This window comes from Cimex lectularius, unplaced genomic scaffold (assembly GCF_000648675.2).
Source record: "Cimex lectularius strain Harlan isolate CLEC.00 unplaced genomic scaffold, Clec_2.1 scaffold163, whole genome shotgun sequence".
Classification (NCBI taxonomy): domain Eukaryota; kingdom Metazoa; phylum Arthropoda; class Insecta; order Hemiptera; family Cimicidae; genus Cimex; species Cimex lectularius.
The window spans coordinates 345,679-370,217 of NW_019392826.1; the positions used below are offsets into that span (position 1 = coordinate 345,679).

General features: G+C 34.3%; 1 protein-coding gene and 1 non-coding gene across 2 annotated transcripts in view; one reads left to right on the forward strand and one right to left on the reverse strand.

Moving 5' to 3' along the window:
• Positions 1-24,539, forward strand: part of LOC112127441 — a 194,351-nt gene that overhangs the window by 169,021 nt on the left and 791 nt on the right. The gene's annotated exons all lie outside the window — the stretch shown is intronic.
• On the reverse strand, positions 6,329-6,401 carry Trnae-uuc. Its single transcript has one exon. It is a non-coding gene; the product is annotated as a tRNA-Glu (tRNA).

Genomic DNA, 24,539 nt, shown 5'->3' on the forward strand with positions numbered 1-24,539 from the left:
GGTTTATTTAGTATATTTTACGAGTTCGATCGACGATTGATGAAGTTGGACGTTAATGTATTTCTTTATTCTGTATTTTAAATTGTACGATCTGTTTGTATACTTTACTTTTTGCTCTGTTTCTTGTAGAACTCCTAAGCTTTGTGTTAAATAATTTAATAATAATCGCTAAAAGGAAATTATTTCTTATTTATCTTGTCAAGAGTTTTATTCCAACATAATGTGTTACATAGTTTCAAAGTTCAACATTAGAAAAGATTCCACCTCTTTTCTCTGGTAATCAGCAATTGAAAAGTAAGAAAAGAAGATGAAATGCGCCTCCGCGGTTCCAGGACGATTGGATCCAATTCTAATTCCCGGTAATATGCCAGTGCGGTGAGGCAACCTTTCCTGTTTCCAGTTGGATGTTTCTCCCTTTGTCCGAAAACAAGGTCGAGGTTCTCCTAATGAGACCTAGGTCATTATTCCTTATTCATAAATTGAAAGGGAAGATATTCGAGAACAGTGGATTTGTCCCTTTCCTTGTTCTTCCATATCAAAGACCGGGTATACAAAGTATTGGATGTTTTAAACAGTGTCAATAAAATATCGGCTCAAATAAAAACTCGTATCTTTAAGCGATAAATGACGCCTCCAATTATTACAAATAAGTGATAATTTCATATTAAAAATGTAAACCAATGTAAATCAATGTGTATTTGGGTCAAGCAGTAAGTCATATTTTATTTTTCCCCCTTCGCTTTTAGTTGGACGTTTTATTCGGAGATCGTGAGGTGCGGTCTGTTGTGACGTAGGGTTTAGAAAAACAGTTTCTTTATCGTTCCAACGTTTAGATCTTTATTAAGATCATCTTCAGGGCCCGGGATTTAAAAACATTGTTTCAATTATACAAATCCATGTAGTATGTAAAAAAATGAATTTATACAATGCTAGAAATTTTATACTCAATCATAGTATTTGTACTCCCTCAAAGGTTTTTTTTTCTGTGTAGATGTGTCATTATTGTGTGTAGTGTTGAATGTGATGATTTTTTATATGTTATGTTATATGTTTTGTCTGATGTGATGATGATATATGTATGTTATCGATATGGAAATTGATTCATGATTTAGCGCTTTAACGCGTAGCTGCGACTGAGTTTACATGTGACTATCCTGTAATTTATGGTGTTTTTCTCTGCTGATGTAAACCATTTCTAAAAAGTTACGTTTATGTTTGTTTTGTTCTGTGTGTAATATTTTTTGATTGTTGAAGTCGAAATTGTATTTGTGTTAAAAATGGTGGGTAGGAAGTGCCCACTCTCAACACGACAAGAAAGAATGGCACAATTATACAGAAGACAAACACTTTGAGCCCGGAAGATGATCTCAATAAAGATCAAAAGGTTGGCACGATAAAGGAAATGTTTTTCTGAAACCTACATCACACCGGACCGCATCTCACGATTTCTGAATAATTATTATGTATGTTGAATATCCTTTCCCATTGTTGGCTCCTTTCACCACAAAGAAGCCTACTCCTCATATCAAAATATTTTTCAATCCCTACCTCCTTCTCCACCCCATCAAAATCCAAAGTATATGAACAAAAACATCACTATCTCGCTGGCACTCTCAACATGGAACCCAATACTGACACATCTATACAGAAAACAAACACTTTGAATGAGTGCAAATACTTTAATTGAGTCTAAAATTTCTAACATTGTATAAATTCATTTTTTCACATCCTACATGTATTTGTATAATGTAAACAATGTTTATAAACTCCAAAATCTCCAAATAATCACTAACGATGAGGATTTTTGAATGGTTTGCCAGGTTTCAAGAAAAGCACGTTCTTCGAATAGTTCCAGTGTAAGGAGAAATGGATATTACGGAATGTACAAGTGTAAAGGTATGTTAGGAATACAATAGCTTTATGAACGAGCTGTTTGAGAATTTAGGATGTAATTAGGTCAAAACCAGAAAATTAACGGTTTGATACGCTTGACGGAAAATATTTGACCTCATCAGGAGAGACGGCTTTCGAGGGAAGGATATTAGAAAGGAAGATATAAGGTATTCATCAATATCCTTTTCGATTGAAACATTGTCAGGCTCAGGATGACGTGTGAGAGTTTCGTGAAGATGTCGAGCAAATATATAAGGTTTTTCTTGGTCAGATTTAGCCCATCATCCATCATCTGAACCAACGGGAAAAGATGGATTGTTCATTTTTAGGATTCTTTTCGTGGCTATTCAGAGCGTTTACTGGTAAAGAGTTATTAACGATGATATGACTAATCCGTATGTCTTTCATTTAACAAATAATATTTCTGTAGATATTAAAAAAGTGGTTCTGGTCAAAAATTAAAAATTAATGTGTTTTTACTTGGTTTTATTTTCCTATTTTTATAAGTGCTAAAATACCTTTGCCAGATTAAATTAAGCAAAATAATTCAAATTAATTCCTAACTAGTTAAATCAGTTCATTGATCACAATTACAGTGTCATTCCATGACTTTACTATTCTCCACAACGAACCAAGTTCCTGTAAGAAGTTTAAACCGACTTTCTTGATCACTTTCATTTGTTGGTAATGAGAAAAGGAACTTTACGACAGCCTTGGCCCTCATGAATTACAAATTATTCCAGAACCACAGAGCGAATTTCCGCCGATTGCCCCGAGAGTACAAAAGGTTACGTTTATCATGAACCGATATTGATCATTTTCCCGTGCAGAACGTTTCGAAAAATCAAGACGAATTGCACAGTAAATCGACTCACAAACAAAGACTAGGTGTTTTCACATGTCAATAATACTATAAGATTGACAAAGTTAAACTTAAATTGATGTAAAAAAAATATTGGCATCTCGAAAGAAATGGCGGTTCTCCTTCATACACTTTTTTATTGCTATAAGTGCTTTAGCTTGTTGATCCATAAGTTTGTGATCCTCCCGATACCTGAAATAACGCCAGGGTTACACTATAAAGATGCTGAGTAAGTTTTGTTATGAAGTTGTTAAAATTGTGTGGTGATTAGTTACCGTTAGTCGAAGATTATTCAGAAATTGTGAGATGCGGTCTGGTGTGATGAAGGTTTCAGAAACATTTTCTTTATCGTGCCAACGTTTCGATCTTTATTGAGAACATCTTCAGGGCCTGGGATTTACAAACATTGTTTTTAATACAAATTTAACACATATATGTAGGATGAGGAAAAAAGTGAATTTATACAGTCCAAGATATACTTTTTATATTCATTCAAATTATTTCTACTCACTCAAAGCAGAAGTATAAAACTAATTAAAGTAGTAAAAACATAAAACAGCAATATCTCACTGGCACTCTCAACACGACACGCACGAATGACACAATTACACAGAAAACAAACATTGAAGGAGTAGAAATACTTTGATTGAATATAAAAAATATTTTTTTACATTGTATTAATTTACTTTTTTTCACATCCTACATGTATTTGTTAAATTTAAAGAATGTTCGTAAATCCCAGGCCCTGAAGATGATCTCAATAAAGATCGAAACGTTGGCACGATAAAGAAAATGTTTTTCTGAAACTTACATCACACCAGACCGCATCTCACGATTTCCGAATAATCAGTACTCTTCAGATTTTTTTTCCCAATAGAATCCCTTAACACACTGCTCAATAAAATATACAATTAGAAGAATACCTTTTAAAACGCTTTAGTTGCATAACTTTTTTTTTTTTTTAAATTGGCCTTATGATCTTTGCATATTAGCCATGACGAATCTCTTATATATGTTGATCAAATTGGGGGTTATCGGGAAAAAAGGGCCAGAGGCGACGGTGGGAATCGAACCCACGACCGCGGCGTGAGAGTCTCTCATGCTAACCACTCGGCTACCCCTCTGGTCTCCCTTCATAACGAATAAATCTTTCGCCTTTTTTACATAACGTTTTAGTTTTTGCTTTTTTCATCTACTTCAATACTGTTAAGCCGATAACGAAAACGGATCAAAACGGTTTCTTGATAATAGGTAAGACAAATATTTTTCGTAAGCTATCGTAAACTTTTCGGACCTACTCGCTTTTCAATCCACCCGCCGTCCCCTTCCACAGATAAACTATTCCTTGGGGGCTCAGAGAGGCAAATTGAGTTTGGTTTTTAGTTCGACCAGACGGTCGAGGGTAAATTATATTTAATACTTCTGTGTTTATTCATGCTGTGGAGTACGAGAAGAGTATATTTTATCTGTGGTTTGCAGATTGCAGTCGAAAGTCATTCGAACTAAACTAAACGTAATTTAACATATATATTTGTTTTCTCTTATTTTATTTTTTCGTCTTGGTTATTAGCTTTGTTTTTTGAACGATTTATTGTATTATGTATTAAGCTCTAAAACGAAAAAGAAATCTTTTAAATGTAAAAATTATTTAATAGTGTCTGAGTGCCAACCATAAAGTTAGTTTACTTTCGAGAATATTCCTTTATTTCTGGCTCATTTATTCACAAGGGATTTTTTGCTCAACTATTTCTACTATCGAATCTCAAATTTTCAACCGTAATTTGCCAGATCATATTTATTCTACCGCTTTATACTCTGCCGGTAATTGCAGCCATTTCGACGCTTGCTATTTAATTTTTTTATCAGCGTAGAACCAATTACGATTTCAATATAAAGAGCGGGAAGGAACGTAATGGCAACAAATTATTGGGCGTTAGTGCGACCGAACGTAGTAGCCGAAATACCGGCACAAAGGGTGTCCTATTTTCAAGTCGTTAGGTTCTTTATTTTTTCGCTGGAAGTAATAGGACCTAACATCGAAAATGAACCTAGAATCTCCAATTTTCGTTCTGATTATCCGAGCGTGTTCAGGATTTGAAAAGAGAGTTAAATTTCTGAAAAAGGCGTAGACATTTTCCCAGGGTAGACCAAGGTTTAATCTTTCAAATATTTACAAAAGAAATTGCAATAAACCTTATTACATTTGATTATAAATTAAATGCTTTTATTGACAGCTCCATTTAATCAATGTAAAAACATTGATTGAAACATTATTCTGAATTGAAAAATTGTACTGTTGACCTTATAATACAGACGTAAAAAACAAACCTATACACAAAAAAATGTTTCTCTAAATTAAATAATTCGCTGTTTTCAAGTGACAAATACAATACTAATACCATCCACTATTATAAATAATAACTACATCATATCTATCAAATACAGACAAACCAACATACATTTCCATGCCATTCATTCACGGCCTATAAATTAAATCTAAATTAAAATTAAACACATTTCTCTCTTCTGACAACTTTAAAATAGCTTTCAAACACTATAAAACAAATCACACACTTTTTTCCAAAATTAAAGATCACACTCCAGTAACAAATAAATCTGACGTAATTTACAAAATCAATTGTTAAAATTGTCTGGCAACTTACGTCAGTATTACATCCCAATATCTGCATAAAATAGTAAAGCAACATATCAATGATTGAAAAAAAAACAAAAAAAAAATCCTACAGCACTGGCTACCCACCATTTTTAACACCAACCCATTTTCGACTTCAACAATCCAAAAATATTAAAGACAGGACAAAACAAACTAAACGTAATTTTAGAAATGGCTTACATCAACAGGGTTAAACACAGCATCAGTTACAGAACAGATAAATGTAAACTCATTCGCAGCTACGCCGATATCATTAATCAAATTCAATATCGATAACATACATATATCATCATCACATCACACAAAACATACAATATAACATAAAATAAACATCATGTACCACACATCAAACATATCTACACAGTCTAATTCTTCAACAATTTGGCTTTCCTTTCCTTAATTACCACTGTCATTATAATCCTGAAAAGATAATCGGGCCGAACCATTAACCATTTTTTTTCCATTGTCAGCTCCTTTCACCTCAAAGAAGCCGACTACTCATATAAAAATGTCTTTATATCCCAACGCCCTTCCCAACCCCTTCAAAATCTATGTATATAGACATAAAATAGCAATATTTCACTCGCACTCTCTACACGACACAGAAGAATGACACATCTACAAAGAAAATGAACACTTTGAGTGAGTACAAATACTTTGATTGAATCTAAAATTTCTAGCATTGTATATTCATTTTTTTCACATCCTACATGTATTTGTAAAATTAAAAGAATATTTATAAATCCCACGCTCTGAAGATGATCTCAATAAAGATCGAAACGTTCGCACGATAAAGAAAATATTTTTCTAAAGCCTACGTCACATCCGACCGCATCTCACGATCTTTAAATAATCTGACAAAATAATTAAGGTTTTTAGATGAGATGAAAAAAAGTTAATGGCACGAGAGGGATTCGAACCCACGACTTTCGGCTTGAAACGCCGCTACTCTACCACTTGAGCTATCGTGACTTCGATCCCCTCGGGCACTAACTTCCCATCTCAATCCCACCTTTTGAATTTTCCCTCCTTTTTCCATTTTTCAAATGTTGGTAATCGGGTTGGATTTTCGGCAACAAATGAAATGACCACCTAGAGCTTTAGTGAAGCGTACTTCATTTTAATTAATTAAAAGTTAGTATTAGTAGGGAAGTTAGTGCCCGAGGGGATCGAAATCACGATAGCTCAAGTGGTCGAGTAGCGGCGTATCAAGCCGAAGGTCGTGGGTTCGAATCCCGCTTGTGACACTGACTTTTTTATCTCATCTTAAAACCTTAAGTAACTGAATGTTATTAATTGGTCAAGGGTACCACGAAAAATAGTGAATTTAATCTGACAAATTTTTAATCGGTTAAGCGTACAATACCATAAACAATACGTAAGCTTATTTCAGACCTAACTTTTTAATTTATTATTACCCAAATGAATTTCATTTGTCAATGAAATTATCTCAAAAATGGCCAGAACTGTCTTAATAATGTAAAAAGCTTGGATCCTTTAACAGCTACCGGGAAGGGTCTCAGGATATGTGAGAATTACAGCCGACGTTATATCTTATTCAATTGCTAAAATCGGACCCTCGGGACCCCCGCAGGCCCAAATTTATATTGTGGAATAAATTGTAGCAACATTAAAAGAAAACTTGCATTTTGGGTATCTAAAGAACACAAGTACTGAGACGCTTCACCCTCTGTTATGCCAACAATCACTTGAGTACCAGCCCTGGAACCCGAAACATAGAGGAAATCTCTGTGTGGCATCTCCGAACGGCGAGTAACCTCATTTCCGTTGATTCTTTAACCCCTTTTTTCACCGCTTATATTATTTAATATGAACAATAATTAATAATAAAATTAAACGAAATTAAATTAATTGATTAATAATTATTTATTAACACTTAATTCATCATAAAATAAAAAATAATTAATAACAATTTATTGTAAATAATAATATAATATTTACACAATCTAACATATATTTATTTAATGGTCCTCCGGTCAAGGATTTAGTTTTATTTACTGCAACTCGTCTGCATTTTTCAAGCCTCGCATACTGCCCGACTAGGGCTAAAAGCCCCGACTTGCCAAGTAGTGTCATCTAGATGTATTTTTTTGTGTTTGTTCAATTTCAAGTTCGACTAGTTAATAACACATTTACGACTTACTATGTTTGGGAACTTCCTATCGTAAAGGTTATTCCGATTTATTTGCGTTCTAGGTGTTTTAAGGAGTAATAATCAAAATAATAAGCAGATCAATTTAATTTAAATATTTAATAAGCAAAGTGAGCTGTATTTATTTTTGTAATCTTTCGCGTACACTCCACCGAAAGTTACAACGATAGAGAATTATAACCAGTTATTGTTTATTTAGCGTAATTACTTTCTAACGAAATGAGCATAATTTCATTTATCTCACGTTCTCTTTTCACATTTAAAAGATCAACCTATTAATTTCCTTTAATTGACTTAACAATATACAATGTGTGGTGTTTAGTGGCCGTTAGTTAATGATTATTTGGAGATCGTGAGATGCGGTCTAGTGTGACATAGTTTTAGAAAAACAGTTTCTTTATCGTGCCAACGTTTCGATCTTTATTGAGATCATCTTCAGCGCCTGGGATTTATAAACATTGCTGTTTATACACATTGTTTAAATTATACAAGCACACTTAGGGTGTGAAAAAGTGAATTTATACAATGACTCAATCAAAGTATTTGTACTCACTCGAAGTGTTTGTTTTCCGTGTAGATGTGTCATTATTGGGTGTCGTAATGTGTGGTGTTTAGCCACTGTTAGTTAATTATTATTTGGAGGTCGTGAGATGCGGTATACAAATCAATTATACATTGTATAAATTCACTTATTTCACATTCTTCATGTATTTGTATAATTTAAACAATGTTTATGAAGATGATCTCAATAAAGATCGAAACGTTGGCATGATAAACAAAATGTTTTTCTAAAACCTACGACACACCAGACCGCATCTCACGATCTCCAAATAATAATATATGTTGTGTAAACCGCACTTATATTCACCGTATGTCGTGAGGTAATTAACAAACTTAAATTCCTCTGTTCCAAAAATGCAGAAATATTTTGCCCGCTTGCAAGCTGTTAACGACATTGCAAAGAAATTAAAACCTGACAATGTGCCACGTTTTTCCTTTTTTGTTTGTTTTGGCTTGGTTGAACAAGATAGAATGATTTATAAGTCTTTAGAAAAATCCAGGATAAAATTCTGACTTTGAGTGATGCTGTCAAAGAAAAACAAAGAATTGCCAGAACCGCCAGCGACATTTCGTTTGATGAAATGTTTTTCTTGGTCAAAGCTGTCGCAGCTCAACCTTCTCCGAAGAGAAACCCTGATTCAGAAGTTCAAACCTCTTCGATGTCTAATAAACTGAAACTTACAAAAATAATATAAATATATATTCTGAGGATTTCCAAGATTTCTGTGATACACGAGAATAAAACCTTGCCAGATACGGAAAAGCTTTAGTATTTACGTTCCTTTCTACGCGGCCCACCTTTGCATTTATCGAACAAGAATTATAAAATTGCATATAAAGTTTTGAGTGGAGATTTATCAAAACACGCGAATGCTTGCATATTTTTACATCGTTAAACTAACAGCATTCCGTATGTCCTCTAAAGAAGATCTCATCACCAAAACTTAACAGTATTTTAAGTTTAACAGCATCCGAAACCATAGAAGGAAAGAAAGATAGTGATTCGGGATTTTCCTTCCATCGCGGCCTGAAGGGCGCCGCCACACACGTTGAGGAATTCCTCAAGGCTTGGAGTGTTAAGGCAGAACCTTAGGGAAATCCCGCTCGTGATAGATGTCTTTATCCGCCAAGGTTGGGCTCTAGGGGCTATCAACAGCTAGGTTATTTCAGTCCCCAACGCAATCCGTTCCTAAATCACAGATCCACTCTTAAATTATCATTCAGAAATCGTGAGCTGCGATCTGGTGTGAGCAGGTTTCAGAAAAACCTTTTTTTTCTTTCTGAAACTTCATCACACCAGACCGCATCTCAAGATTTCTGAATCATTATCGATTAACTGTCACTAATCACCACACATGTCTTAAATTATCCTTAACATACCATTACTGGATTTGCCTACATTTCTCTTCACACCTGATAGGATACGGGATATTGGGACCAATATCCCGCCACATTAAACATTCACACCAATAAATACATTCATGCTGAACACTCAATAGGCAGCACGAGACTATCAGTACTATACAATAAAACACCCTGTCCTCCAAGAATCAGAATAGTGACCCAAATAATCGATGCCCTTCTAAAACACACATGGAGCCAGCTAATGGCACTGTTCATTTAACTGGGACACATCAAGCAGCCTGCGTTGTCTAGAGATTTGCATGTTTTGTTATGTAATAATCTTCATATTCATGTAACTTCATGTAAAGGAACTTACGGCTGTTTTGCTATTAATATAAGTTTGCTTTCTATTAATAATTTGGAGATCGTGAGATGTGGTCTGGTGTGAAAACCTTTTTCTTTATCGTGCGAACGGTTCAATCTTTATTTAGATCATCTTCAGGGCCTGGCATTTATAAATATTCTTTAAATTTTACAAATACATGTAGAATGTGAAAAAAATGAATTTATACAATGCTAGAAATTATAGATTCAATCAAAGTATTTGTACTCACTCAAAGTGTTTGTTTTCTGTGTAGGTGTGTCATTCTTGTGTGTCATGTGAGAGTGCCAGTGAGATATTGATGTTTTATGTCTGTATACGTTGGATGTTGAAGGGGTCAAGAAGGACGTCGAGATAGAAAGACAAAAGGAGCCGACAATGGGAAAAAACGTGGGTAAAGTTTTGGCCTGATTATCCGGTCAGGATTGTATAGACGGGGATAATTAGGAAAAGGAAAGCAAAATTGTTGAAGAAATAGACTGTATAGAAATGTTTGATGTGTGGAATGTGATGATTGTTTTATATTTATTTAGAAATCGTGAGATGCTGTCTGGTGTGAGGTAGGTTTCAGAAAAACATTTTCTTTATCGTGCCAACGTTTCGATCTTTATTGAGGGTTTTTCTGAAACCTACATCACACCAGACCGCATCTCACGATTTCTAAATAAATATCGATTAACGGTCACTACACCACACATTGTTTTACATGTTGTATTATATGTTTTGTGTGATGTGATGATGATAAATGTATGTTATCGATATTGAATTTGATTGATGATATACTAATATCATCAGCGTAGCTGCGACTGAGTTTACATGTATCTGTTCTGTAATTGATGCTGCGTTTATCTCTGTTGAAGTAAACCATTTCTAAAAAGTTATGTTTATGTTTGTTTTGTTCTGTGTGTAATATTTTTGGATTGTTAAAGTAGAAATTATGTTGGTGTTCAAAATGGTGGGTAGCCAGTGCTGTAGGATTTTGTTTGGGTTGTTTGTAATAATAACTCAATTAAACAACTATTTCTGAAATTGCGATGATTGTGGTGATATACCTACCCTTCATATACTTTTTCCAAGTTGTGACTTTTGATACTTCTTCCGTTTTAGAATGTATTTCTTGACAGAAAATGCTTGTCAATCCATCACCCCTGACTCTACTGCTGTGAGCACCGGTGATGAGTGCTTACAAAGAGAAACGCTTTGCTTCTTTACGTAAGGCCGGCGCTTCGAAAATGAAATGTGATTAATAAAGACCAAATCTGACTGTTTTGCCATAACTTTATCATTTAATTACTAATTTAAAATCCGATTGCACCATTGTTCTCAATATAAAAAATTAAACATGATATGTCACGATATATAGAGTCGTATGTGAGCTTTTGAAGGTGAACACGGCCTGCTGTACCCTGTATAATTTTTCTTCAAAAAAAGGTAAAAAATTTAAACTAGATTAAAACGATATTAAAGACGCATTTTTTTGATAACATCATTGGTTCAAGAGAAATTCAGCCGGGCCATCTAAAATGGACACCATGTATATCAATAATTGACAAACTCGGGATTCTCCAAATTTAGATCAACAAGGAAAGTACAATTTCGTATGATAACTTGAAATCCTGGAATTGGCAGCAATTTGTCCTCTAACAGTTGTTAACGCCTGAAACTGAACTAGCCTTGTCTTCTACGATTACAGACAGCAAACTTCGGTCTAATGCTTGTTCGGAAATTGTAAGATGCGGTCTGGTGTGACGTAGGTTTCAGAAAAACAATTTCTTAATCGCGCCAACGTTCGATGTTTAATGGCATCATCTTCAGGGCTCAAAGTGTCAAAGGACTCAATAAAGATCGAAACGTTGGCACGATAAAGAAAATGTTTTTCCGAAACCTACGTCACACCAGACCGCAGCTCACGATTTCCGAATAATCATCGACTAACGGTCACTAATCGCCACACACTTCGGTCCATTGATGTAATAGGCGAGAAACAGGGTATGCAAATGACTGTCTATTGTACTCATTCAACATCCATTTTCAAAGCTGATTCATTTACTCCGGTAATGATTGCCATTTTTGAAACATGGCAAACGCTGGTTGGTATGTTTCGTTGGATTTAGAACAGTCAGTAATCAATACATATAAATCCGTTAGAGTTTGTGGTCCGATTGACCAAATAACTTTTTCAATTAATTAATCTTTATGTAAGGTATTGGTTGAGATAAAAAAGTCAGTGTTGGGATTCGAACTCACGACCTTCGGTTTAATACGCAGCTGCTCTACCACTTGAACTATCGCGACTTCGATCCACTCGGACACCAACTTCCCTTCTCAACCCATCTCATTTTCAAATGTCGTAATCCATTCGAGTTTCGGCGACAAATGAAATGGCAACGGAGAAATTTGAGTGAAGATATACTTCATTTTACTTATTAGATCCATTAGAGTTCGTGGTCCGATTGACTAAATAACTTTTTTAAATTAATTAATCTTTATGTAAGGTACTGGTTGAGATTAAAAAAAAACATATAAAGTCGAATTTTGAGATGGTGAGGCCGAAAACGAACATGATTTAGAGTCTTATTTACAAAACCCGTCATAAATGTGTTTTTCATGGTATGAAGGGGCGGAATTTGTATAAAATAGACTGCGATGCGTCGTTTGTGATTTTATCTCTTCGATAGTTGATTTGTTTTTCGTTTTCTCGTATAACCCAATACATGCCATTACGAAATCAAAAGGAAATAACAGGCTCGACCTATCTAATGGGAGCAGGCTGTTTGTGGTTTCATGAGTAAAACACACTTGGAACCCATAGTGGTTTAACGGACCAAATCCTCAAGAATCCTCCTTCGGCCCCGGCTGGCTGAAGTTAATAATGCAGAGGGCTGCCGGCAGATTTATCAGAGGCTTAGAACAAGCGAGATCTCGCCGGTCGTTTAATATGGCCCTCCTCACTTCTGCCTCAAGCCTTCTTGCGACCCAGAAGAGATTGCCCTAAGCACTTGCGGGAAATGGAACCGAGTAAGCCGGTTGATACTTTAAAAAAAAGATCGGAGATATTTGAGCAAAGGAAAACGAAGCGTTTCTCCCTTGGAGAACTTTGCTTTCTAATTGAATACTAGAGTCAATCCGGCTTCGTTTGTTTTAACTAGCTCTTAATGTTAAACGTCAGGCTTCAACTAAATTCATCTGAACTTTTATATGCAGATCCAGTGTGAATGTTTTGAAAATCTTCTCTTCAACACACGGTGAATTTTTATGTACTTCAACAAGTTGTTCAAGCTCTCGTATTGCTCTACATACAAAATATTGTTTTCCTACTTCATTGTCGAAAAAGCCTAGATAGCCGTGGAAGTTGAATAGTAAATATTAAAAAATATTTTAGATTTAGTTAAATTTAATCAATATCGCAAAAAGAGTCATTTTTAAACGCACGGAAATAACAATAAATATTTCGGTGACGTGATACAACTACTAAGTGAGTTTTTCATGACATTCAACAGGTTGTTAAAGGTTCCTTTTCAGTCATAATCCATTGTAATAACCTGCTGATTCTCATCGACGGTCGAATTAACACGAATACTTTACAATACGATAACACTTATAAAATATTAAAGTGTCATAAAATTAATCAATAGTCAATTTTTTTAGAAACTGTGAAGACGTATATTATTTTGAGCGTGGATTTTATTTAGAAACAAAAAGTGATGAAAAAACCCATGGTTTTATTTATCCTAAGGATAAATTGATGGACAAATAATGTTCATGTTTATGTTAGTTTAACAATGTTTATTTTAATTATTCAGAAATCGTGAAATGCGGTCTGGTGTGATGTAGGTTTCGGAAAAACATTTTCTTTATCGTGCCAACGTTTCGATCTTTATTGAGATCATCATCAGGGCTCAAAGTGTTGTCTTCTGTGTAATTGTGCCATTCTTGCGTGTCGTGTTGAGAGTGCGATTTCTGAATCGATTAACGGTTACTAATCACCACACAAACGTTTGTTTTATTTGGTTGAATAATAATAATTAATTATTAGATTCATCAGATTTCGTGGTCCGATTGGCCAAATAACATCTTTCAATTAATTAATCTTTATGTGAGATATTGGTTGAGATAAAAAAGTCAGTGTCACGAGCGGGATTCGAACCCACGACCTTCGGCTAAATACGCCGCTGCTCTACCACTTGGGCAGTGGTGACTTCGATCCACTCGGACACCAACTTCCCATCTCAACCCAACCTTTCGAATTTTCCCTCCTTTTTGCTATTTTTCAAATGTAGTGTAATCTATTTGATTCTCGGCGACAAATGAAATGGCTACGGAGAGATTTAATGAAGGTATACATCATTTAACTTATTAAATTCATCATATTTTGTGATCCGATTGACCAAATAACATCTTTCAATTAATTAATCTTTATGTCAGGTATTGGTTGAGTTTAAAAAGAATTAAAATTGAAAGAAGTTATTCAGACCATGAAATCTAATGAATTTAATAAGTTAAATGATGTATATCTTCACTAAAGCTCTATAAGGTAAAGATCCTGGGTTCGAACCCAGCGGCCCTGCATTCGAACCCGACGTACTTACAAATTTACTAATTTCGTGGTCCGCTTGACCAATTAATACAAGACAATTATTTACGGTTTTTAGTTGAGATTAAAAAAAAGTCAATGGCACGAGCGGGATTCGAACCCGCGATCTTCGGCTAGATACGCCGCTGCTCTATCACTTGAGCTATCGTGACCTCGATCCACTCGGACACCAACTTCTTATCTCAACCCCACCTTTTGAGTTTTCCCTCATTTTTGCCATTTTTCAAATGTCGTGTAATCGGATTGGATTCTCGACGACAAATGTACAATGTACAAATGTATTTACACCCCGTGGATTGATATGATCTCTCCTCTTGCGCACGCTAAATAAAAATAAAGAAATAAATCGCCTAACAGGTATAGTAAGGGGTCTGGATGATTCTTATTACAACAAATTCAGTCGAGAAATACAATTATAAAGAAATTATTTTCGTCCAATCAAATATACATTGATGATTTAAAATAGTTACATGTCGGTATTCCGTTATCATCGAGAGTTAGATCAAAACTTTTTAACTCAAGAAACTAAACAAAAAATAAAAATTTAAGTGTCTGTGTGTTTTTCAAAAACGCGCCCTAAGAACTATATTCATATCACTATCACCCTATATTCATACTCAACATTTATATAAAACCATCTTGGGACAATCTTTTTTATTTTTATTCTGAATTTTAATTTACTATTGACATTAGGAGCATGTAAGAAAGCTTAACTATTTTGGGTTTTGGTCAATTGCTGGAAGTACAGGATACTTAATGTACCCTTGGTGGCCCTTACAAGGCAGTTAGTTTCCTTAAGCCCATAGAAGCCGAACATGTCCTGATTTGCACCATTAATTTTGGACTTTATTTTATAATGGAAGATTATTATATTTTATTTATTTAAGTTTGACAAAAGACATGAAATACAGATTCGGTGATTGAGTAGTTTAGAATAAGTAGGAGATTTTGACCGAATTTTGATACTTTTTCTCAGCTTGACCGGCATGACTGTCTTTCCGAGCAATTTGCCTTTAACTTGCAGATAGGACTTAGAAATCTTGTATGTAAATATTTTCGGCTCACGTAAAGCTTGTTCAAAATCTTGCAATGGTTAGAAAGAACGTTTGACAGTTTTATAACAAAGTGTTCTTTAAGAGCATTCATTAGAAACTTATTTTATGCTTCTTGATGGAAAGGAAAAATTGTCTATTGATAAGATAGACTATTTCTGAGATATGCCGGACGGAAAACGCATAAGGAGAGTATGCTTTTTGGAACAACAATATCGCCCTCTCCGAATCCTTTGAATTCATTTAAATATCCTTTTCTCCACTTTTTTATCAGAGAGAGGTTTGCGGATAGGAGACACCATGATCATCGAATTTTACTGCGTTTATGCCGGGTTCGGGTAACGGTAATGTTAATGTTATGAAAGTGTTGCTGTCTGTTGGGGAAATTTTCACCTCACAATTAGAGACAAATCGACGATCCTCGGTATATCGGCTCAGACGGTCTGGCAATGTTGAAAGTAAATAATTTTTGTCCTTATCGTGATCATCTCTCATAAGGCATTAGGGAGATCCAATGAGGTGTTTGGATTTCATTTCATCAATACTCGTTGAAATGTCCATCGAACCGGACCTGCTGAGCCGAATATTGTGGACTGACGAATCCAAATTCTCCAATAACGAGATTTTGAAGTGATTTCTGGCCATCAGAAAATGCTCCTTGAGATATGAAAACGCGTTATCAAACATCGATTCGACTAATGTTTGTGCAGATTGCTGAGCAACCAGCTTATTGGAACATATTTTTTAGCGGAACACTCAACAGTGAGCGGTATCATTCTTTTAGAGAAAATACCTCCCTGTTATCATAGAAAAAATTCCGCTTTATACCTGGGAAAGGATGTGGTTCCATCAAGACTATTGCACCGCTCACAACAGACACTCCGTTACGAATTACTTGGTTATGAACCATCCGGGGAGATTGATTGGCACACAAGGTCTTAATTTGTGCCCGCCGAAGTCGCCAGATTTGACCCCCTTGGATTATTATTATTATTATTTTTTTTTTGGAGGCATTGAAATATTGAGTGTATGCCAATCCATCTCCAGTACTGACTGTCCCAGAATTGGAACAACGGATTGTTGAGCCTGGCAGAGAAATCGGTTCATAAATAATAGAAAAGGCCCCAAATGAAGAATTCCTGAAACAAGCAAGCTCTGTTCATCAAACGCAGGGAACGTATTTGAGCATGTATTGTAAATATAAATTGAATAAATTGTCAAATCTGGAACAGTAGATGATAACAGCTGAGAGTAATTTTAAAAATAAAATAGATTTGATGATGATAAAAAAAACCTTTTTCTATAAAAAGAGTTCTTTTTTAATCAAAATCAATATAACCTTAGCGTAAAAGCAACCCCACGATTCCTACCCTATTCTGAGACGATTCTTATCCTAAATCAACTTGCTAATGCTAATCGTTTTCGAAATAAACAGGGACAAAAAAGTTCAAAAAAGCATACCGTAAAAGGCAAGAAAACGATGGTCTCCACCCTGTTCGGGGCATTGGGCAATCTGCCGGCCATCGTGGTTCTGATGATGCATATGGTGTTTGAAACCAACCTCACTCGCCCGTCTTCCAGCTGACATAACTCATAAATGGTCGATCCTAGAAAAATTTTCCTTTCAGCAAAAATGGCAAAAATTAGCTCTCGAATCGAATCGTTCAACAAAATTATGGGATTCTTATTTGAAATAACAAAGTTAGTGGCATTTCCCAGCTAGATGAGAAAGTATGTAAAATCTCTTACCCCCACGCGATTCCTAGTCAAAATTAACATGGGATTTGTGTAAGGCAAATTTTTGCTAAAGTTAATCGTTTCCGAATTAAATTAGAAAACTCTGTGTATANTATATATATATAAAATACCGAGAGATAGGAATTTTGAAGTAATGAAATATCATTTATCGAGTTGATAGAGCATTGCACTCACCTTTCGCCTCCAAGAAGCCGACTCCTCACATTTAAATGTCTTTCTATTCCGACTTCCTTCCCCACCCCTTCAAAATCCAACGTATACATACATAAAACAGCAAAATCTCACTGACACTCTCAACACGACACACAAGAATGACACATCTACACGGAAAACAAACACTTTGAGTGAGTACAATTAATACTTTGATTGAATCTAAAATTTTCTAGCATTGTATAAATTCATTCTGTTTTAACCTAAAATTGTGGAGCATTGTATAAATTCATTTTTTTAATCTAAAATTTTCTAGCATTGTAAAAATTAATTTTTTTAACCTAAAAGTTTCTAGCATTGTATAAATTAATTTTTATCGAATCCTACATGTATTTGTATAATTTAAACAACGTTCATGAATCCCAGGCCCTGAAGGTGATCTTAAAAAAGATCGAAACGTTAGCATGATAAAGAAAATGTGAAAATCAATTTTGTTGTAATGAAATATCAATGATCGAGTTGATGGAGCATTGCACTCTGGAGAAACCACTCGAATAAGAAATCTAAAATACAAAGAATCAATCCAACGTGATTTTTGGTTAAGTTCATTGCAACTTATGATAACCTTATCTTTAAAAAACAAAATTTAAAACAAATGAAATAAGAACCCGGTAGAGTCAATCAAAATATTGACACTGTGAAAATCCTTCGGTAAAGTCTCGCGTTCAAATTCGTACATCGTAAAATACTTCGCAAACAATTTACGCTGATGTCAGTCGAGTGTCCATTCTACTATTCAGAAAAAGCAAATAGGAGTTTTCCGAACAGAATGACAGAAGACAGGTGTGCTTCGTGAGTCCTAAATCCCAGCCCATATTCTATTGCACATTTGTTTTATATTACAGAAATAACACTGCATACATTACATTATAATATGTATGAATCTATCAAACCTATATATGTGTGGTGATTAGTGACCGTTAATCGATAATCGTATCTTTTAATAGCCCGATGAATAAATATGTAATTTAAATTAAACTCGTTAACTGTGACAATTATTTGTATGTGGTGTTTAGTGACCGTTAGTTAATGATTCGGAAATCGTGAGATGCGGTCTGGTGTGATGTAGGTTTCAGAAAAACCTTTTCTTTATCGTGCCAACGTTTTGATCTTTATTGAGATCATCTTCAGGACTCAAAGTGTTTGTCTTCTGTGTAATTGTGCCATTCTTGTCGTGGCACTCTCAACACGACACGCAAGACACACACCAGACCGCATCTCACGATTTCTGAATAAGTAATAAATATAATTGGAAATGGTCTACGAAATCACAAACTATAATTAAAAATTTTCCAGAAAACACGATGTCCTCAACGAGGCTCCATAAAAGGATGTTATATAATCTTTTCTATCCAGCTATTTTTGCAAACAAAACTAAATGTGGTTGAATGTGAGGTTAAAGCTGAAGGTTTTTAAATAAAAACTGAGATTTTTAAATTATTGATTCCTGGACATAGAGGCAATTAAATTGTAAATATTATATAAATTACCTTTATTGCAATGCTCAGTTTTATTTGTAGCCCTGATAATGATTTAATACTTCGAAACTAGGTGACAAAAAGGAAATTTCATTTAAAATTCCTTTATAATAAATCCTGGAAATGCGTACAAATAAAAAGAACTGCTTGTACATCAAGTTCTCAATTGAGTAGAGTTCCGGTGCCAATGTCTCCCTTTGTACGTCTTTCTCAGATTAAACTTTGCTTTCTCATTTTTAAAAATGAGTGGGATTTGTGTAGTCAAATTACTTTTGCGATGTTATATTAATCTTATGGGAAATAATAGAAGTAAGCATTTTTAATGCTGTTGCTCATATGCCAGTTGTACTTTTTTGGTGGCCCGGCTGAATTTCTCTTCAACCAATGACGCTATAAAATAAACGTATTTAATATTTTTTAGTCTCGTTTTAAATTTGTATCTTTTTTGAAGAAAAATTATACAGGTTACCTGATGCCCAGTCCAACTTGAAAATTTTAAAAACGCCCCTAACATCCTGACCTATATATATGTATATAACTTCAAAAAAGGTAAAAATTTGAAACTAGACTTAAATTATTGAAATGTATTTTTTGTTTTTTTGATAGCGTCATTGCGGCAAGAGAAATTCAGCCGGGCCATCTAAAAAGGACATCCTGCATAATCCATGTACAAATTTATTTGTACATTATATATTTGTCCCACGTAAAACTTGTTTGGCTTAATTTTTTTCTTACACCGTAGATCTAAAAAGCTCAATATATAAAACTTATTTTACATGTACAGAAAGCATTTTCAGAAGATGGAAACTATCGATATGGATACTGAAATCGTCTATTTATTAGTTTTAAAATATCTCTGGAACCAATGGGATTTTCAGTTCACTATAGATTTTATTACCATGCCTACAAAAATTGTATATATTAGCTTTAAAGCAACTACAAATAAGACCGATATATTCTTAAATTATGGCTACCAATAAAAAAGTTTTTCCAAAATATAGTATGTAAATCACACCGAGTTATGGTCCTTTGTATGATGGCAGTTTTACACTTTGTGCTTTTATATTGTGTTAACCTTATCTGCTAGACTTCGCAAAATATAAACGCTGAAGGCGTTTCAACTATACCTTTCTCGATTTTCCGCCTGACATGTCGGTTAATTATCGGCGATCAATTATCGCTTATCACTCAGGTTTGTTGACATCACAATTTTAGTGTCGGAGTCATTCAAGGGCTTCATATCACGTTTTGAGACGATGTATCATTAGTTCGAGCCCTACGTCAATCCTAAGTAAGACCTCGGCAGTCAGAGTTTGTACGTAAATTAGCAACCTTTGATATCCAAAGTCGTTAAACTTGTTCTAACTGTGTCGCTAGCGTGATTGGTAATTAATCCTTGAACGAGACAAGTATTTACACACGTTGGCGAAATTTCGTTATAACTACCTATAGGAAGAGGGGCCGTAACGTGATTTTATAACGGCGATACTGGCGAAATAGGATTATCGGAAAGAGCGGGCAACGAAAAAAAATCCTAAATGAACCCTTTGACTTGCTAACTGCTGCACTTATTCCACACAGTTTACCGAAAAAACAATTTGAAGGTTGACAACATCTGTAGGTCGATTCCACCAGACCGTCCTCGCTTTTTCATTTAAAATTGACAAAACTGAATTTATTGTGAAATTGAACTAATCGAGCCAAGGAACCTGATTCTATTGTAAGGCTTCATTCCATCAAACCCTTGCCTTTTGTTTTAAGGCGTCCTCCTTTTGTGACCATTTTTCAAAACATTGTCAGAGTTAAAAGAACTTAGGGCAAAATTGCTCGCCTTTAAACTTAACTAACTAGAATTTATAACTTAAGTTGATATAAAATATACTGTAAGTTTCAGAATGGGGATTAAATTTCACAAAAAGGTTGCAAATCAAATTCCAATAAAAAATAAATAATTTCTAATTCAATACTTGTTGTTACAGGTAGGAACTATACATTGGTTATTTTACGAGGAAAATGAAACATTTATTTATATAAGCTGAATAAAATTATGAATTAAAAAATACAGAACCAAACAATCGTGCCTTTATTAAAAAAAGAAGATATCTTTGCAAAACTTAATTTTCTCATAAAAATGTTGAGGTGTTTTTCTCCTGTCTACAATTTTAATTTCTCCGACTTCTTTGAGGTGAAAGGAGACGACAATGGGAAAAACGTGGATAATGGTTCGGCCTGATTTTCCTTTCAGGATTTCATAGACGGGGATAATCAGGGAAAAGGAAAGCCAAATTGTTCAAGAATTAGAATATGTAGAAATGTTTCATGTGTGGAATGTGATGATTGTTTTATATGTTATATTATATATGTAAAATTATTAATTTTAATATTTTCTCATTGCTTTTTCTTTATATCATGAGATCATTAGTACAGATGGTATCCTGCATACCATTCCACCGGATTAGCAGATAGATTAAATTGATATAATTAGAATTGAAAAGAAATAGTTTATTGATCTAATGAAATAAGGGGATATTTTGTTATTTTCATTCCATTTTTATAATTTTTAGGACTAAAAGGAAAAACAGAACTCAACTCGGAATTATATCCCTCCAAAGGAACGAGATATACTATGCCATAAGACCAAATTAATTGAACATAACATTATAAGTAAATTACAATTAATTAAGGTTTTTAGTTGAGATGAAAAAAAGTTAACGGCACGAGCGGGATTCGAACCCACGATCTTTGGCTAGATACGCCGCTGCTCTACCACCTCAGCTATCGTGACCTCGATCCACTCGGACATCACCTTCCTATCTCAACCCCACCTTATGAGTTTTCCCCCTTTTTTGCCAATTTTCAAATGTCGTGTAATCGGTTTGGATTCTCGACGACAAATGAAATGGCCACGGAGAGCTTTAGTGAAGTGTACTGCATTTTATTCATTAAATTCACTAATTTCGTGGTCCTCTTGACCAATTAAAACATTACAAAGTGGTAGAGCAGCGGCGTATCTAGCCGAAGATCGTGGGTTCGAATCCCGCTCGTGCCATTAACTTTTTTTCATCTCAACTAAAAACCTTAATTAATTGTAATGTATTAATTGGTCAAGCGGACCACGAAATTAGTGAATTTAATGAATTATAAGTAAAATATAAGATAATTACAAAATTCTTGCATACTTGTATTACTACTAAAAATTTTTTATATTTGCGTCAATTGTTTTTAATATCGCCAAGAGTAATTGGACCACGCTATTTTACAGGAATTTTATAATTTTTTTCTTTCACGTCTGAAGTAACCCGTATTACAATCAGGCCTCATTACAGTCATCACTTCAAGGAAGCGCATATATTTGTAAGCGTCTATTTTCAAAGTGAAACAAGCTGGAAATGAAATTACACGCCAAATATCTGATAAGCACTTTGAGCCCTCACATCTAGTTACATCAGTTCAATTTGAAGGCAAACAGTGTCAAATTTTAACTGGCACTTCCCTTTGTTTGTATCTCCGAAAAATATTATTTAGACATACATAAAAAAGAAATACACTTGATTTCTAATTAATCTTATGTAGTTACGTTAAAGTTAAAAGTGATTCCTGTCATGCTTGTAGTTATAATCCATTCGAATTATAATAGGGAATCCAAGGCGTAGCTGAGATTCCAATACACCACTGCTACGTGACAAATAGTTGAATAAGATATCTCACTTGTCCTGCTCTTATAGAACTGCAAAAGGTTCAAATTATTATACGAATAAAAGAAAAACTATTGACATACTAACATAACTATTGACGTCTATGTCAATGTGCTCGATACCATACCTGGTTTTATGATTTATATAGCATAATTGCTTGTTGACAATTCCAGGATCGATCTGCTATCCTGCTGGTCAGCATTAATTCACGTGTGGATTTGTTTATTGCACTGTTTTCTTCTGTAAAACGTTTTTACCTTCATTTATCAACCCAGTAGCTGTATTACTCATCCTGGTTTAATAAGTCGCTGTCTTTTTCCATGTTTTTGTTATACTATTTGTTCTTCATCTCAGAGGGTTTTTTCAAATCTTCTTTGGCATTACTTCCAAAAGAGTTAATTAGGTTTTAAACAACAAAGGAAGTAGGCACTTTAGTTTTCCTTTTTCTTTTCGTCCTCATTAATCGGAATGAGGTGCTATCTACTTATTTTAAGGAAAAATTAATAAGGTTGCTTTTATCAATTAATCATAGTATAAATTACTATAAAAACACCAATGACAATAAATGGAACATTAATTTATTTTACCTCACACCGATACAGCAAAAAATGAATGTAATAACAAATTTTGTTTAAACAATTTACAATAGGATGATATAAAATATCATAAAAACAATTTCGAAATGTTAAGTAATAGTTGGATTATAAATAATTACATTCAATTAATTAAGGTTTTTAGGTTGAGATAAAAAGCCAGTGTCACGAGCGGGAGTCGAACCCACGATCTTCGGCTTGATACGCCGCTATTCTACCACTTGAGCTGTCGTGAACTCGGTCCCCTCGGGCACTAACTTCCCATCTCAACCCCACCTTTTGAATTTTCCCTCCTTTTCAGTCACGACAGCTCAAGTGGTAGAGTAGCGGCGTACCAAGCCGAAGGTCGTGGGTTCGAATCCCGCTGGAGACACTGACTTTTTATCTCAACTTAAAAACCTTAATTATTTGAATGTTATTAATTGGTCAAGCGGCTCACGAAAAATAGTGAATATAAATAATTATCTTGAACAATTAATAAATAAAATAGTAAAGAAAGAAAATCATATATACTATAATCATAAAATTCAAAACATAAAAACGGTGAAAATAATGAGATAAATATGTGCAAAGGTCAATGTTTAATTTATATAGAAGGTTAATTACAATTGAATTTAAACTAATTTCATAACAAATTATGTTTAGTGGTCTAATTGACCAAATTACTTCTTTCAATTAATCATTCTATTTATGTAAGGTCTTGGTTGAAATGAAACGCTCGTGAAACAAACTTTTTCATTTCAACCGAGACCTTACATAAAAAGAATAATTAATTTCATAATGTTTGGGCAGTTATTTTGTAAGCAGTTTGGCACTTTTTAGAACAAAATGAACTAATCTAAAAAGAAATTGGTGTTAAATGTAAAAATGGTGTCAAAAGTAGGTAAAAGGATACATTAGAGTGGAGAAAATTCAGATTTTGTGGAAAGAAACGTATTTTTCTAAAATAAAGACCAAAAATATCGTAATTGATAACGGACTGAGATAAAACCATATGGTTTACGGCAGTCTACACCACTTTAGATGTACTGTCACGGAACTGTTTCGTTTTAACATGACAAGCTGAGGAAAACTAAAGTTATCAATGTTTCTTTCTATTAATTATTCTTTCTATGTAAGGTCATGGTTGAAATTAAAAAGTTAGTGTCACGAGGGGGATTGGAACTTGAGCTGTCGTGACTTCGAATCCCGCTCGTGACACTACTTTTTCATTTCAACCAAGACCTAACATACAAAGAAATAATTAATTGAAAGAAGTCATTTGGTTAAT